Source organism: Sciurus vulgaris (assembly GCF_902686455.1).
Source record: "Sciurus vulgaris genome assembly, chromosome: 12".
Taxonomy (NCBI): domain Eukaryota; kingdom Metazoa; phylum Chordata; class Mammalia; order Rodentia; family Sciuridae; genus Sciurus; species Sciurus vulgaris.
The window spans coordinates 70,699,263-70,716,683 of NC_136473.1; the positions used below are offsets into that span (position 1 = coordinate 70,699,263).

The 17,421-nt window shown below is 45.7% G+C and overlaps 1 protein-coding gene and 1 long non-coding RNA gene across 5 annotated transcripts in view; one reads left to right on the forward strand and one right to left on the reverse strand.

The window, feature by feature from the left end:
* Positions 1 to 1,030, reverse strand: part of PROX1 (prospero homeobox 1) — a 53,244-nt gene extending 52,214 nt beyond the window's left edge. Inside the window, exons 1-2 of one of the 3 annotated variants that reach the window (XM_079107127.1) lie at positions 258 to 1,030; positions 23 to 128 (exon numbers count right to left, since the gene is read on the reverse strand). The gene's annotated coding sequence lies outside the window, so the exon portion shown is untranslated. The remainder of the gene's footprint in view (positions 1 to 22; positions 129 to 257) is intronic. The other 2 variants (XM_079107130.1, XM_079107128.1) reach the window with 2 other exon arrangements.
* The window catches only part of LOC306641864, a 178,567-nt gene continuing 161,424 nt past the window's right edge, over positions 279 to 17,421 (forward strand). For both annotated transcript variants that reach the window (XR_013758323.1, XR_013758324.1), the window contains exons 1-3: positions 279 to 377; positions 9,528 to 9,601; positions 11,417 to 11,634. This is a non-coding gene — a long non-coding RNA (uncharacterized lncRNA). The remainder of the gene's footprint in view (positions 378 to 9,527; positions 9,602 to 11,416; positions 11,635 to 17,421) is intronic.

Consider the following 17,421-nt stretch of genomic DNA (forward strand, 5'->3'; position numbering starts at 1 on the left):
AAAAGCCAAGCGGATCACTTACTCTTAGGAACTGGGAGGAGCGGGGCGCTGAGTTCCACTGAGGCTCCTGCTTAGAAACTGTTTAGAGGCTATTTTATTACGATTCATTTAAATAACATCTCATTCTCCTGGAAAAAAATGTTTACACGGGTGTGAGTAATGGGAGGCTCTTTTTTTTTCCTTCCCATTCAAGAACAAGCCAGTGCAAGTGATTCTGGAAAAGGGGAGGGGACTCACGAGGGGGAGAAGATACTTACGCTGTGCAGAGAGCGGTGGGACCGAGTCTCTCTTTTTTTGCCGGCTGAGAGAGGAAAACACGCGCGCGCACACACCGTGATATCTTGCGGGTGATGAATATGATAATTGGACAAGGGACGGTGAGTCTGTGCGAGAGCGAGCGAGCGAGCGGGGCGAGTGGGAGAGGGAGAGGGGAGAGAGAGGGAGGGCAGGGAGGGGAGAGGAGAGAAGGGGCGAGAGGGGGAGAGGAGTGGAAAGAAGAGCAGAAAAAGAAAATGAGAGGAGAAAAAGGAAGAGGAGAAAGCAGGAGAGGAGAAGAGGAGAGGAGAAAGCAGAAGAGAGAAGAGGAAAGAAGAGAAGAGGAGCGAAGCAGAGAGGGAGCAGGCGGACCCGGCGAGAGCTCTTTTGCGCCGCTCTGCTTTCCCGGCTGCAATGGTGTATTATTTCAGAGCGCTCCCTCAGCTGAGGGCTCCGCTCCACAACAAGATTTACTTTAAGACACAGCTGAAGGAAACAGGAAGACTGCACGTCACAGTCTGACTGACGTACCCGGCCCCAGCACCCAATCGCGAGGCGCCTTCGGATTCAAGGGGGGATAGCGAGGCAAGAGAACTTGGGAGGAAAAAAAATATATATAAAAGGGGTGGGGGTGAGGGGCTGGGAAGAGAGGAGGGGAGAAGGGCCCCGCGCTTCCCCTCCCCGGCCTCCATCCCCGGCCCCCACCCCACCCCCGCCCTGCCACTGCTTCGGGGCGCCTGGATCGCCGCGCCGGGGCCGCAGCGAGCCATCTGCGGGCACTATGCAAAGCGGCGCCTGGCTCACACTCGCTCTTCCAGGACGCAGGTCTCTCTCTCTCTCCTCTCTCTCTCTTTTTTTCCTCATTTCCCAGACTCAGCTGATCGAGTTCGCCGAGTGGCCGAGCGAGTGAGCGCTCCTCGAACTTGGGTGGAGGAAAGCACGGAAAAGTATTCTGGAGGAAAAGTGGGGGCTTTAGGGGTGGGAGTGGTAAAGGAGAGAGAGGGGGATCCTCAAACCATTGCACTTTAAAAAAGATCATAGCTAGTATCCACAATACATGTCACCCTTGCTACCTTTTAAAAAGGAGGTGGACGAAAAAATACAGGTAGGTTTGGGATTAAAATAATAGGTGCCAGAGGTTTCACACTGGGTCCGCTGCGTCTTGATATTTAAAAGATCAACGTTGGCTGATTCCCGTCAATTATCCGTCGAGATTATTGGGAAGAAGAATTTTTACCCTCGGTTACTTCTGACAATAATATTTGGATTATGGATGCAGCAACCACTAAGAAGTATGTGTTACAAACATTATCTCGAGATTATCCCTCACTAGATCACTCACCCCTGAATGACCAAAGAAAGTAGTTCAACACAGAATTTACAAGATTTCGACGTCTGGGTAGCAAACTTTAAAGTTTAGTAGGCAAGCAATTTCAAAAACCGAAGTCTTTGGGTTCCAACATAAAACCATAGAAATTTCACTCTGTTTTGACATTTCTTGGATGAGAAATAGCCAGTAAAATTAAAAAAAAAAAAAAAATAACGTAGCTCCTAAAGAGCTCCTTGGGCTTTGTAAGTAACAAATGCTAAAAAGAGAGTTTCCAGCCGCAACTAGAAGGTCCCTTTCACCGGCACAGTAAACGGCTTTTAATAAAGCAGTCGCGATTATGACTTAAAGGTCCCATAAAAGCTAGGGCTTGCAAGAGCTTCGAAGCAGAGATACTCATACCTAGTCATTTAGACGCTCATTTTTTTTTTTTAAGGTAGGAAGGAACAAGTATTTTTCCTGTGTCCCTCAAATTTAATCATAGCAAAGGTTGAATCAAGTGCTGTGACAACAGGGTATTTATGAAGTGTGTGGCAAGTACACTGGTCAACCACTACCACCATCTTTTGCAACACACACACACACACACACACACACACACCCGCACTGTTTTTTGGGACATTTACAATTTCAGCCTCAAATTCATCAAACTGTGAAGAGGATATTAAGTCTTCCCTTTTGAATAAGAATAGCGTTGATAGCATGTGTCTGTCTATACCCTGCAGGAAACTTTTGGCACGAAATTCAAACATTGAAAAGAAAGGGGAAAAAAATCAGGTCGACCAGGTTAGTGCCCCGGATAAGAAAAGAGACTTACGTGAGCATCCCCGGCCTTCTTTTCTTCCCCCTTTCGCCGCCCCCAGACACTCCCTCCTTCCATTATGGAAACACAGACGGGTGCTCACACACCAGTCACACCTCCAAAGAACGGCTATTGTATCAAGTGTTCTAATCGGGATTTGACAGTTTAAGCTGGGAACTGAAATAATCTATCAACATGCCCATTAGATACAGCATGGAATAATACTTCTATTGGTTGGGTTCCTTCGAGGTAAGCGGGTGTATTAAGCACGGAATTTGGGTTCTGAGAATGGATCAAAGCTACTTTTGTTCCCCCGTCCTATTATTTTTCTTTAAGAATCTGTTTGTACACATAAGTTACCGCCAGCTCACAAATGCACTGGTAGGAGTAAACAATGTATGCCCTCCACACCTTAAAACCATCTGCTCAGTTTGATATTTAAAGGGGAGGAGGCCGGGGAAGGAGAAGGGGGAGAAGCAGGAAGAAAGGAAGCAAGGAGAGAGAAACTCTGGAAAGAAATGGCTTGAACTCCAGTCCCCAAGTTTGTGGCAATTGCACCTAGAGCTCGGATGCACGTTTTGCACACACCACTTCTGGGATCTGGCGGCGGGAAAAGTTCCCTGCGCACCGGAGTAAGTCCTATATCTCGCCGAGGGCAAAGCAGGCCCCAGCTGAAGTCCCAGTAACCCACTTGACAAACAAGGAAACTCCCCCACCCCTAGTCTCGGCGGCGGAGGCTCGCGGCTCGCCCCGCTCTGCCGCGGCAGTTCGCAGCCCGCATTAGGGCGCAGGAGCCGCTATAAGAGCGCGTGCTACGCTGGGCTAGCGAGCTCGGTCTACCACCCAGCTCCGGGAGCTGCCTACGCCGAGCCCTGTCCTGTCCCCTACTGTCGGGGCGACGAACAGGCCAGGCTGCAGGCAACCTCTCTTGCCAGAGCTGCGACTCCCTCCCGGGTTTCAGGCGGCCCTGGAGCAGGGCGAGAGGCCCAACCCCCCATATCTCGGGCGACTCCTGGTTTGTTTTCTGATAGGGAACAAGCGATCAGTCAGCCCGGAGACGAGAAGTCGCCTAGATATTGGCTCCATCTGTGAAACCAGCAGCCAAACCTGGGGTCAACGCAAACCCCTTCCCCTGCCCCATTGCCAACATAATCCCAGTAACTTTTAAAGTTAACCCAAGTTCTGACCGACCTTCTAACAAACCCTCTCCCTTCAGGTTGCCTTTTCTTATTTATCTGAGAGGTAATCTGTGTGCTTTTAGTCAAACTCTTGCAGTTATCACTCATACATCTGGTTCTGGGGTTAAACACTTGCCTTGACATTCCTTGGTGTATTACCCCCTATGTTCTTTCTTAAAGCCGTTAGGTAAGGGTAGGAGGGAAGGCAGTGCGTGTAAGTAACTTAAAACCTTACAAAAACTGTCATTAGATCCTAAAACTAATTTTGGGGATTTCTACAAGATCCAGTTGAGAGACAAACATGATCGTGGATCTTAGAAAAGGATACCCAAGAACCTTCACAATCCTCAGTTCACCAACCCAACCACCCACCACCGCTACCACCAACCGGAGGAAGAGCGGACAAAGAATCACCACCCCCAGGGTACAGGCCGGCCTGCTGCAGGTTGCCTAAAGGCAGACAGACTGCTGGACTGGCTCATTCTCATCCTCAGTGCCCTGTGTGACGGCCAAACCCAACCTGAATTTGTTCTGAATTGGGGGGCGGGGAGGGGGGGGGGAGTGAAATGCCACAAGATCAGTAGCAAGTAGCAGCTGCAGCGTTTCTCTCTTGGGAACCCCATTGCTTAGAAGCCTCCCAGTGATGTTTGTTTAACCAACAGCTTTCAAAATAAACAAGAGAATCGCTCCAAAAAAAGTTGAAATATAACCCTTACAAGACTTTAGACTCATAGATACTGACAGAAAAAATAATTTTTAAAAATAAAATAAAGCCCCCACCTCCAAGGAAGAATCCTCCCTTTTATCTCAAGAAGTGCAGTTGTCATAAAAGTATAGATTCATTAGAAGGAATCATTACAATAAGGTGACCTCGAAGAAAATCACCGATCCCCCACAAACACACACCCGCGGGGAAGAGGGAGTTGTTAGTGATTTAAGGGTCACACTACTACTTGATTTTATGGAAGTGGGTGAAAAGGATCAAAGGAAGGTACATTCCCTGCCCTGGAGTAATAAGGAGTAGGCTGGAAGCTCTTTGCCGCCAACCCTGGCTTTGCCTCAGGCACCGAACTTTCCAATATCAAGATATTAACAGATGGTGGTGAGCACATGGAGGGCTGTTACTTACATAATCCAGCCACTTCGCCCGGCCGCGCTGAGCCGGGCTAGGCGCCCGCCAGGCCGCGCGCGAGCCTTCCGAGGGGTGCTCTTGCTCCCCGAAATAACTTGCCTTTCTCCAACCCCAGCAAGCTCTCTGAGGGCTACGATTTTGGAAAGGCTGTGGTTTCAGTAAAAGACACACATCGGTCTGGTTGTGCTTTATCTTCTTCAACCCATAAGAGTGAAGAAGCTGGAGACCCAAGGTCAGAGAGAAGAGGAGGGGACGCCTTCGGGGAGAACCCTGTGCTTGCTCTCTCCGTATCTGGGACTGTCGGGAGGTGGAATTTACCAATTTACAGCACCCCCCCTCCCATACACACTGGTTCAGATCAGCACATCTTTCGCCTGTCACCGAAATACAAAGGCAGGCTCGGGCCGCAGCGGAGCGGGAGTGGGGTGGGGTGAGGGTGTGAGTGCGAGGGGACGCCTCTGCACGCGGGGGCGCAGTGGGCAAAGTTACGCAAAACCTCGGGGTACCGCTACCCTTCCGAGCTTGGCGCAGGTTTTTAAGCGCTCGTTCCGGCTTTCGCGGAGTTCCTTTTAGCTGCGTGGCCGCCTGCTGCCTTCACGCCCTCAGTCACCTCCCGAGAGGCCCGGTCCCTTCCGGGGTGCCTGTGTACCTCCGCATGTGTGCCGGGGGACATGTGTTTATTTGCCAAGTCTCCTCCCCGATGGCGACTCGGGGCTGCCAAAACCTGCGAGGAATACGCCTGCGTTTGTTGGAAAAGTTTCGGGATGGGCGGGAAGGCTCCTCTCCAGGCGCTCGGCGGGAACGGTGCTTCTCGCCCCAGCTGCCTCCTGGTGTCCCCCTCCCTCCTCGTCCACCCGCCCGCCCTTCCTCGCTGCGGCCCCGCGCTAGGTGTCGCGGCCTCCGGGCCCGGAGGGAGCGAGCGCGAGATGCTGCTGCCGCGGCGGCGGCGCGATCCCTGCGGAGGGCGAGTTGTGTTGCCTGCGCGGCCCTTGGGGGTCCACGCCGCCCTGCCTCCTCACCCCACCTGTCCCTGCCAGGTCCCCGCGGCCTTTGCCTCTTCCCAAGCCGCCACAGGGAAAGCAGCCGGACTCCATTCGCCTGCGCTCGGCGCACGCCGGGGCGCACGGGGCAGCCACCTGCTCCCGGTGCGCTGCGGAGCTAGGGGAACGACGGACGCGGTTGGGGAACGTCGGCCGCAGCCGGGCCCGCGCTGCCCCCACCGCCTCCCTCCCCCGCCGCCCACCTGTTGCTGCGGTGGCTGTCGCGGTGGCGGCGCGCCACACTGGGTGGACCTTCTTGACCTGAGAAGAGGGGCTCTCTCTTGGGACCGTAGGAGGGGCGGAGAAACAAATCTCCCCTTCTGCCCACCGTCCTCCTTTTGTCAATTAATCTAAGGATATTTGGCCGTTACTCCAGTCTTCCCTCTCTTTGGTCTTTCGTGTCAAGGGCGAGAATTCGGAGAAGGGGCTCTGTTTTCTGGGGCTTTGGTGATAGGACTTAAGTTACCCATACTGTCTATCTTACAAAGCTTTTATTCAGGTTGAGGAGCCCGGTAGAAATAAATAGGCGTAGGCCAGGGCAGTGACGGGTAAGAGAAGGAAGCTCCCAGTTTGAATTTATTCGGGGAGAGAGTAACTCTGGAAAGTTGCATTTTGTTTAAATTAGAGCAAGACAAAGTTGAAAGCCAGATTTCTATAATTTTTCTGGTAATATTTCTTTTATGAAGTATCTAAGTGTCTGTTTGTCATCATTTTGAGATCAAAAGGAAAATCCATATGCTGCATAGTTCTTCGAAATTGCTATTTAAATATGTTTTAAATGTTTTATCCAACGAGGGGTAGGCTGCTCAGAGGCAAGTCTGGTGACAGGGATAGCTGGATAGCTGGATGGTTTGATGTGGAGACGTGGTTTCAAAGACCTGCTAACCATCAGAATCACCAAAGGAGCTTTTAAAAAATAATATAAAATAGATTTCTGGGCCCAATCCCAGGTAGGAGATCAGCTGGAGGACTGCAAATCTGGTGGTCACACTCTAATCTCCAAATACTGCTCAGCAGGTACTGACAGTGACCTTGGTTGTGTTAATCTGCACCTCAGTTCTCCTTATCTGTAAAATGGGGATATCCAGGTTATAGAATTATTGACTTTTTTTTACACAAGCAAAATTGTTCAGCACATGATTGGTGCTCAACATAGGGAACTTATTTTGCTCACAAATGTGTGCACATATGCTTGTATTGACCTCTCTCTACCCTCAATGTTTTCTTGAAACCAATTGGGCTGAAATGTTCACATTTTAGCTTATGCATTGTTGCTACCTGGGGCATTTTATAGTCACCCCCTGAACATGTACCTTTCAGGCCAAAAATAAATAAATAAACAAATTAGAACTGGTGCATGTTTGGAAGCTAGGCCTTGTGCTCCTAGACCTAGAATTCTCCATTAGGCCCACTTGAAGACAAGGGGCATTTACTAATCTGAAATCTGCTTTTATTCCCTGTCTCTCTCTCTGTCTCTCTTTTTCTTCTTTTTTGGTAGCTTTCACCTTTTCTACTTCATAGATGGCAGAACTTTCCTATAGAAAACTCTGATTTGACTCATGAAACCGCAGAACAAAACTTTCTATTCAAGAGGGAACAAGAAGCAGGAAAAAAAAAAAAAAGTCAATATTCCTTGGTAAAACAAAACAAATGTATATCATATATCAGATGTTTTACATGTTTGAATAAACAACTCCCCCAATGCATGTAAAGTAAAAAATAATTCTTCACATAATTATGTTAAAATCAATGAATAGGAGCACCCCCGAAGGTAATGCAGGGAGAGCCAGCCAAAGACAGCTGTGAGCAGGGAAAGGAAGACAGGAAGGTGCCATGCCTGGCTGTGACTCTGCAGCAGTGTGAGTGGAAGAGAGCCAAGGAAATGGAATGGGCTGAACCAGCACAGACAGATCAAGGAGGCTGACCATTACAGAACTGGAGGTGGTAGTCAGTGACTAATTCAGCATCCCAAGGAAGGTGTTTTGCTGGTGTCCTCAGAAAGCTTCAGAGAAAGCAATCATATATTTCTGGGGAGAGGGTCAAGAAGGGATTGCCAGCTTGGGGCACCTGTGGACCCAGCCCCCAGTGATTGAACTTCAGGGATGGGGAAAGTGTACTTCCAGAAGGAGGAGAAGTGGGGGCATCTCCCTCCCCTCAATGCCTATCCTGAAATGTTGGGGGTCTTTGGACAAGTGTGGAAGGTGCCTGCTCTCTTGACTACTCTATGTGCTCAGGTGGAAAATGTCTGCCACTCTAGGCAACAAAACAAAGGACACCCTAAGACAACTAGAGAGCAACACATATGTCTGGGGCCAGCCTGGAGCTGATGAGTAGCAGCTTCCATCTTCTCCTTTACAAGCACCATTCTGGTGGGAGGAGCAATTTGCCCACACTTGAGGGTGGGCAGGGGATAGAGGGCAGTGGGAAGATTGGAGTGGGAGAATCTGGATGAGTGTGACTGGGTGGGGAGTGAGTGTTGGGGTGGGTGGCAGAATGGGGGCAGTGGAGCTGCCTGGTGGGGGAGAGTACAGCTGGGGGCAGGCAGAACGGGTATTTTGCAGAGCCAGTGAGGGTGGGCTGGATTAATGGGAAGGGGGAAGTGAGACGGGGGAGGGGCTCAGCAGGGTCAGGAGAGTGGGGGTGGGCGTGGAGTCCTGTAGTTCTGAGCCAGGTGGGGTGTGGAAGTGTCATTTGGGGTGCAACGGGGGGGGGGGGGACGGGAGACACGGCAAGGTGGGAAACTAAATTTGGCTGCTCCTCCAGCCAGGGTGAAGGGCGAAGGGCGTTGCATCTTGGCTTCCTCTAGCACAGACTTTTGAAGTTGCTGGCTTGTTAATCCCAGGTTGGCTGGAAGGACTTGGACTCGGTGGCAGTCGCCTAGTGGGAGGACAGACATCCCAGGCTCTTTCCAGGGGGCTGCTGTGTGCCCGTGTATGTAGGGGGTGATGCTGGCATAACAGCCTGCCAGTACCAGCCCCTCTCAGGGTGCTGGGCTCTGCTTGTGGGGGTGTCTCCCCTGCAGAGCTACCTCAGTACCCCGCAGGCCCTCTTCCAACTTCCTCCCAGTTTCTTCTTCTCCATCCCCACCATGCCCAGTGTGGCTGCCTTCAGCTCTCCAGGTTCACCTAGGTCCTGAGCTTTTCCCTCCCTGATCAAGTAGGGGAATTCCCCACCTTCTCTCCTCAGTGCTGATCATCTAGTAGTGATTCTATAAAGAGCAGGAGAAGGTACGTAACCCAAAGTTGGGACTCAAACAAAATAGAATCAGTCCATCCACTAGATCATTTATATTTGCAAGACCCTGCTAACATTTGGTAGTTGGTGGCCCTGCTGAGACAGCAGAGTGACTGGATGATTTTGATGCTGACCCAACACGAGCAGCTATTAGCTGTGTTTGATTCTATCAGATTTCTGAAATCTCAATTAGGAGCTGTGTTCCAGGAGATTCTGGATGGGGGGCAAAAGTGGTGACACCCCCTTCTCCTCTCATATCCCAAGACCATCTTCCAAAATACAAGGAGGCAACAGGCATTGTAACAATGAGCAATGATAGGTCCTTCTAGCATTTACTGAGCACTTCCCCTATGCCAGATGCCTGGTACCCTATACTTTGATTTTCTTCATTCTACAGTGCCACAGATTATAAAACAAGCCATTAATTTAAAGATGGCCTTTGGGAGAAAAGGGAAACATCATGACCTCAAATGCCCAATTGATTGTTAAGTCATACTGATTTCAAGAGCGAATCTTAGAAGTGAGGAAATAAGCATATTTTATGTAATTCTCCCAATAGCCTGGAAAAGGATTATCCCTACTGTATGGATAAGTCTCATTTCCAGTCTCCAGATGTTCAGGGCCACCAAGCTGGTAAGTAGCAGAGCCAGCAGTGGAACCCAGGTCAGCCTGTGGTCTGGCCTGGAAGTTTCTGCTAGGCCACAGAGCCCCTGCAGGAATTGGGTGTGATTGGCCTCCTGCGCCCACCCCCCACCTTTTGTTCTTCTCCTTTTTTTCTTTGTTAGAATAGTTCTGGTTTTGTCTTGACCCTAGCATCAACATCTTCACCCCCAGAAGCTGGGACATTTCCCTGAGGAGCCCAGTCATTCAATGGAGGAAAAGGTACAAAATAGTCAAATTACGTTTTTTCAGATTCAAATAAAGTCTGTAAAGGGTAAAAACTATGCATGCCAGGTTTTGCTGTGCGCTGCAGGAAGTCTACGAATTCAAGGATCTCTGTACTGCTGAAAATAGAATTGTAAAAAAATAAAAAGGGTGGGGGGAGAGAGCGAACGAAACTAATCCTATTAAACGTGGTAGCGTGTTTTTGTGGCACGCAGGGAGAGATTAAGCACAGGAAAGGGGATAAGTACTGCTTCAGTTTCACTAAACTAATGTGACAACTTGTCATTGGAGATCTTTACAGCTTGTTAGTAGATGAGTAGCTGATTCAGAAGTGTTTTCTATCATTCCCTTTGTGTCACCCATGAGTTTTTTTTTTTTTTTAAAGTTTTCTTTCTTTTCCTGTTTCTTTCTTCCCCTTGCTGCTCCATTTTGCTTTTTAATCCTTAGTGTCTCCTTCAAGTCAAAACATTTAGCTGGCTCTAATCAAGATTTGGTTTTGAAGATGCCCCTTGACCTTGGGCTGCCCAGAGAAGCCCCTGAGAAGTCTGCTGTTCACCCTCAATCCAGGCACTGACCTGGGGCTTGAGAAACTGAGCTTTTGGGGGAGAACTCTCATTTCAGATTTCCTTTTCCTTTCCCCTTTCTTCTTTTCTTTTTGTTTTTCTTTTTCTTTTTTTTTTTCTCCTCTTTGCCTTGTACTTCCATGTCTTGATTCTTTTAATCTGTCCTTTCTTTTCTTCTCCTGTTTTTCTCTCCAACTTCTCTCCCTCTTTTTATTTCCTTCCCATCTTCTCTTGACTAGGCGATGATGCTGCTGCTGATGTTGATGACCACAATGATTACGATTTGTGCTTGGGATGGATCCCAGAGCCGTGTCCATGCTAAGCACCAAGCTCCACCACTGAGTTACAACCCCAGACTTGGTTTCCTAGAATTTATTTCCCTTCTTAATGATTTTCCATAACTCCCCCCGCCCTTTCCTTCAAATAAGGCAGTGGAATTCATAGAGAAAGATCATGAATGTTTGATGATTTCCACATTGAAGAGACTCCTGGAAAATGGGCCTTGGTGAAAGGATAGATCAGGGGTCCATCACTGACCCCAGCAATGAAGAAAAGGCTGGTCTCAGTTCAGAGGAAGCAAAGATTGTCATTGTCTTTCCAAAACAGGTGTCTAGCTTGTTTGGAAATGTGACTGGCTGTCCCTCTCTCTGTGGCTTTGGCGTCCTTCTCACCCATGAACCCCTCCTCCCTGCAACTTTCCCTACTGGCTTACCACCAGAGGCGAGATGTTGAGTCAATGGAAAAACAACATTCGCCAACATTAAAGGGAGACTGTTTGGAAAAGGAAGGCCCTGCTGAGGCGCAGAGGAAGCCTGTGCATTAACACGGGCCACCTCTTATCTGGGGCAGCTGGGCCCGGGCTGCCTGGGCTGATTCTCTGCCTTTGCCAAGAGGTCTTCAGCAGACAGGCCGCCTTGGGGAGTCAGGGCCTGATTCTTACTCACGGGCATCACCAGGACTTTTAGAGACAAAAGGTCATTGCTTTTTTTTTTCCCCCCAGAGACTGAAAAACCTGGAGCAAGAAGCTACGCTTTACAGAGGGCATACTTCTGTAGGCCTACATCTCTGGCTGCTCCTCACTGTGGAGCTGGCTTCTCCCATTCCTGGTGTGTTGAGGACTCCCAAGCACTGTGAGCCCTGACCATTCTGACCTGAATGTGAATTATGCAGAGGGACAAGCTGAAGTGATCCAAAGGAAAAGAAGAAAGAGGCATGTGGGTAGGTTGCCCCTGGGTTTAAATTGCTTATGTTAAGTCTTGAGCCAGCTCCTGATGGAAAGATAAGGTAAATCCCTAATCAGTCAATAATTAACTGTAGCTCCATTAGTGGCCCAGTCAGCCAAATCCCACTGACACCTTCAGAACCTTGCTCAGGTGGGAAGGGTCAGCAGAACCTTCTGAGAACAAGGCCAGTCTATTCAGCCCTCCCCAGACCCACTCAAGGATCCTGGTAAAAGGGGTAAAGTTATGCCTGTCGGCCAGGGAAATCTTTTCTAGGGTTAAGTCCTCAGGATAACTTCTGGAAATTTCCCATTTGGAAATCTCAGTTGTGTGTATATACACAGAACAGCTTGGAGACCTGTTCTGGTTCTGGGGCACTTTGAATTAAATCCCAGATGTGTTTTGATTGTTGCTACGTTATTCTTCTCCCAGGCCTGCTCATCTTAGTTCGTAGTTTATTCCCAGTGTTCATAGACATTGCGGTCCCTTGTTTTCTTCAGTGCGTGAGAAAAGCCAACATGGCTTTTGATGTGATAAGCAACTACACAGCCCCACCAACCCATGACAATAATTTTTGAATTTTAAATCTGTAAGAAATTAAAAGATTGATAAATATTTAATTTGGCACTTGGTGGATGGAGTTTATTTTTACTTCCTACCAAAGCAAATTTGGGAGAAGGTAGATTTATTATTTGTGGTTTAAATTTTTGGTGTTTGTTTTTCTTTGCCTGGTTGGTCTATGTGGCATTTATTGGTACCATAGCAGTAGTCGTATATACCATTAGGTGAGAAAAATCAGTCTGATCAATCTGGTTTGAATTTTTCCTAAGGTTCTGTTATAGGTCACGAACAATGCCAATCAATGAATTTTGCTTCTAATTTTAACTGTTAAACCACTTGGGAAAATGCATTCTTTTAGATACTGGAGGAATCCGATACAAGAATGTGGCTTGATGTGAGTCCATCTCTATCCAAAGAAGAATGACAAAAATCTTAGGTTTGGTGGCTGGACCCCAGTAGTGAAATTCCTGTGATGGGCCATGCAACTCCACTCTGTTGGTTCTGGGTCTCAGCCTCTGTAATCACCAATACATCATTGTTCTCTCCTCAGAGAGCCCAGTAGTCTGGGTGCTCAATTAATCTTTGGCTGCTTGGGGGAATTGCCAATGAGTGGAAATTCTGCCAATGATCTGTGACACCCTTTTCAACAAACATTAATTGAATGACATTTCCTTTTTTTCTCCAAATCATCCATCTGTCCTTTCTTATGCAACTTTTAAGTTCCAAAAGGGTAGAAAGCAAGCTTTCTTTCAATCATACATTTGGCTTAAGAAGACAAACTATAAATCAGACAATATATAATCTATTGTAGTCTTGTAAGTATGTCCAAATATTCATCAGCTCAAACCAACATACTAAATGTAAAATAAATTCAATTCAGCTTTCCTTTTTCTATGTTCATTAAAACTTCGTTTTGTGAAAGCAGTCAGTAAATGACTAGATTCAATGTTGGGTCTATGCTTTTTAATCACTTGGGGTTTCAAGAAGAGTGAGAGAGTTAGGGAGAAACAGTAAAAACAAATTTAAAAATTATTCATTAGTTAACCTGTCAGTTAAAAAAAAATCCAGAATCTATTATTCTCAGTTTTTATATTAATTCTGATTCTTTCAAAACACCAAAAAATATTTCATTTACAATGGTGGCATTAAGTCAAGTGGAGAACATACATCGAGTTGTCTTTGAGGTCCTGTTAGTTGAATATTAAAATGAGATTTAAAAAAAATGGAACTGGAATCTATTTTTCAATAGGTCAAAAGGCATTCATAATTATACTAATAATTTTTGAGTGTCATGCTAATGAGGATGAGAAAATGTAGGTCTTGACATTGCCTTGTTTAGTTGCATTCACTATGGGAAAAAAAAAAAAAAAGATGTTGTTTACCCCTCGAGAATTTCTTAAGGAAAAGAAAAATCAATCTCCATCAATGAGCAATATTTTTCTCCCCAAGGGATATTGATTTGAACATTGACTTCACAATGGGTGAGTTATTTCCCTCAGACCCCCTGTTGTGAATTGTGAGATGACATGTCTTTTATGAGCCAATAAACATGTTGTTTCTAGTATAGTCATCTCATCAGAGAGATTCCAACTCCTGAATGCTGGTTGGTTTGGAAAATTTCACCTTTGGTACATTTGTGTTAATTATCCCTATGGAATATATCCTAAGTTTAAAAGGCATTATGTCTCATCCTTCTACCTTTTTAAATGAGGTGGAGCCTTTGCAGAGCTTCTGAGGGAGAAGCAGGTGGCAGAGAACAATTCCCTTTTCTGCTTCCTCCTCGATTTCATGTCCTCTTGGCTGTGCCTAGGTCCATGACTCATGTGTAGTCATGTTCATGTCTTCGTGATTTCCCTCTCCCTTTATGTAATGGCATAATATTGGTATTTTTAATTTTGAAAATGAACCAAATTTTCAATTTATCAGAGAAACCACTATGTAAAGGAACCTCGTGGTGGGCGGAGATGTGGGAAACAACGGGGAACAGGGCATTCTTGTTAACATGACTGATCATTCTCTAACTTATCTGTTTGGATTTGTGGATGTTTTGTTTCCTTTTTCTTTTCTTTTCTTTTTTTTTTTTTTTTTTTTGGTTTGTTTGTTACAATTGCTTTTATTTTATTGTTAGCTATTGTTACTTTCTTTTAAAATTTGTTTTAGTTAGTTATATATGACAGTAGAATGCACTCTGGTTATACAGGGTGCAGAGTCACACCAATAGTGTAATCATACATGAATATAGAATAACAATATCCATGTTTTGTTTTCTTAATGCATTATCTTGAAAAGAACCTTTGGACTTGTTCATTCATCCATTTATTCTTCAAAAATACTAATGTATACCCTGATCATATACCAAGTACAATGCTCAATATTGGTGATACCAAGGTAAGGAAGAACCATCTGAGGTGCTCATAATGTGGGAAAGAAATTAAGCAGGATAACTCAGAACACAGGTTGACACAAAACGCTTTAGGAGTCCAGAGGGTTAGTTTTATGTCAACTGGGAGAAACAAGGAGACTTTGAGGAGGTGATAGGTAAATGGCTGCTCACACTATTGACTTATGAGAGGAACAGAGTTGAGTTTATGTTCCTGTTATATGGTGAGAGAGATCTCAAGTTAGTCACTGCACCTCTCTGAGCCTTGTAAGTAAGTCTAGAGTGGTTGCTGAACCTCTCTGAGCCTTCGGCATCCTTGTGTGTAATAAATTGGGGATGGTCACTATACCTACCTCAAGAGATTGCTGTGAAGGTTAAATCAGAATGCAAGCATGTATGTTAGTCAGCTTTTCCTTGCTGTGTTTAAAAGCCTAACCAGAACAACTTAGAGGAGGAGATGTTTATTTTGGGCTCACAATTTCAGAGGTTCAGTCCATAGTCAGTTGATTCCATTACTTTGGGCTGAGGTGAGGCACAACATCATGGTGGAAGAATATAGTGAAGGAAAGCAGCTCAGTTCATGCTATCTAGAAAGATGGGAGTAGGGAAGAGGATGAAGAGGGGCCAGGGACAAAGTACAATACCCTCAGTGATGTGCTTCCTCTGCCACACACCAACTGCCTACAGCTAACATCTAATGGTCCATTCAAATTAATAATCCATCAAAAATGAACTAATCCACTGATGAGCTTAAAGCTCTCATAATCTGATCATTTCACCTCTGAACATTCCTGCATTGCCTAAAACATGAACTTTTCTGGGGATAACCTCATATCCAAACTATAATGGCATGAAAGGCCTCAGCCCTGTGCCTGGCACTGCGTTCAGCACTGTGATTGGTAACCAGTGTGCGTTTTCTAGAAAGGCTGAAGAAGAGTAACATTTTAGCTCCATTGCTAAGAGTAATTCAAAAATATCTTTTGGGTTTCTAATCTATGTTGTGTTCTAGTGCTAGGTCCTGGGTAGGAGATCAACCATGAGTGGAGTGAGGGAGAGAATGACAAGCATTCATGAAAGGCCTGGAGGAGACACATCCATCCTGCCATTGGAGAGCCTGAGGTGGCCTCTTACTGCTGAAGTTGAGAACACCAGGGCAGGAAGAGCCAGCAAAGGTTTATTCTGTCAGACTAGGAAGGGCTTTACGTGGCAGTGACAGCCTTAAAGAAGCAAAGAGGCAGTGACACAAGTTTATCTTAGTTTCTCGGTTTCCTCTAACTTTTCTGTGCATGTACCTTGATTCTCTGTAGTTGGGCTACATACTCTTCAGGGACAAATATCTCATCTTTTTGTTTTTACCATCTTCTTAATGTTGCCCATTATAATATGGTGCTGCAGGCATATACTTAGTGAATGAGTATATGTTGTTATTGTTTTTAATTTTTTTTCTTTTCTACACCCTGAAATACTTCAGCTGTCCTATGCCCAGTCTGTTTCAGAATACTCAAATCAAAATGATTTCTTCTGTGGTTATCACCAAGATTCATAAGTTGGAAGTTGTGATCATGTCACTACTTTACAGTCTTAGTACTTTTGGAATAAATTCTTGAATATGTCCTTTGTGATTTTGTTAAGTTTGGTTCCTGCCTGTGGCTTCTACCTCATCTCTTGAAACCTCCCCATTCTCTCATGTATTCCCATGTTGCTGGTCTTTCTTGTTTTACTTGAACGTTGTCAACACCTTGATACATGCTTTTTTCTCTCTACAATAGGGCCCCTGCTTTGGTTTGTCTCCTAAACTCATGCAGGAGTTTAATCCCCAAAGTCTTACGTTAATGGTATTAAGAGTGTGGAAACTTAATCCACTAAGATGTTTAAAAGAAGGGCCTTTGGAGAGTGATTAGATTAGATAAGGTAATTAGGGGAAGCCCCTATGATTTAAACTTGGCAACTTTATAAGGAGAGGGAGAGAGACCACATAGAGAAATACACAGTGTTCTCACCATGATGTGATGCAGCCAACAGGGAACCTCACCAGAACCTTAACCATGCTGCTTGAACCTCCTGTCTCCAAAACTGAGCTAAATAAACTTCTCTTCTTTATAAAGTAGGCTACCTCAGGTATTTTGCTATAGTAACAAAAAGCTAACTAATACAATGCTCTTTTCCAGACAAACTCCTCCCCATTTTTCAGTGTCTTACTTAAAACTCGTTTGCTTGAGAAAAGCCTCTTTCATTTCTTAGGCTAGATATCCTAGTTATGTATGCTCATAGCACCTATTTTTAAAATTCTGCTTATAATAATTGAAATTAGGAAATTACTTTTTCATTTAATAGTATTCTTTGAGTGCTTGGAGTAGCCTAGACATTGGGGATATCACACAATGGGAAAATCAAAGTCTTTACCTTATGGAGTCTTTTAGTAAGTGAGGCAATAAATAAGAAACAAATACAGATACAATGTCAAGTAGTATAAATACTCTGGAAAAAAGTTAATCTGGGAAAGGGTGAAAAGAGGAAATTAGATGAGTTAAGAAAGCTAAGAAGGAAGGTCGTTTAGTATAGAATTCCTAATACCCATCACGGAACCCAGTGTCTAGAAGGTGACTGACATATCTGCTGAATGAGAATCACATTGGTTGGAGTAGATGAAGCAGTAAAAAGAGCATCAAGCAGGACTAACTGGGTTGTATAGGGATGCTTGTTTCTTACCAGTTTCCCTGACTACAGCTGGGACAAAGCAGTCTGTGTATTAACTCTGTCTTTAGTCTAAATCCTTGTCAACCCTGATTCCCTGTTAAAGTTGATCACATTCACACCTGTGGAGTGGTATTACCGCATACTTGA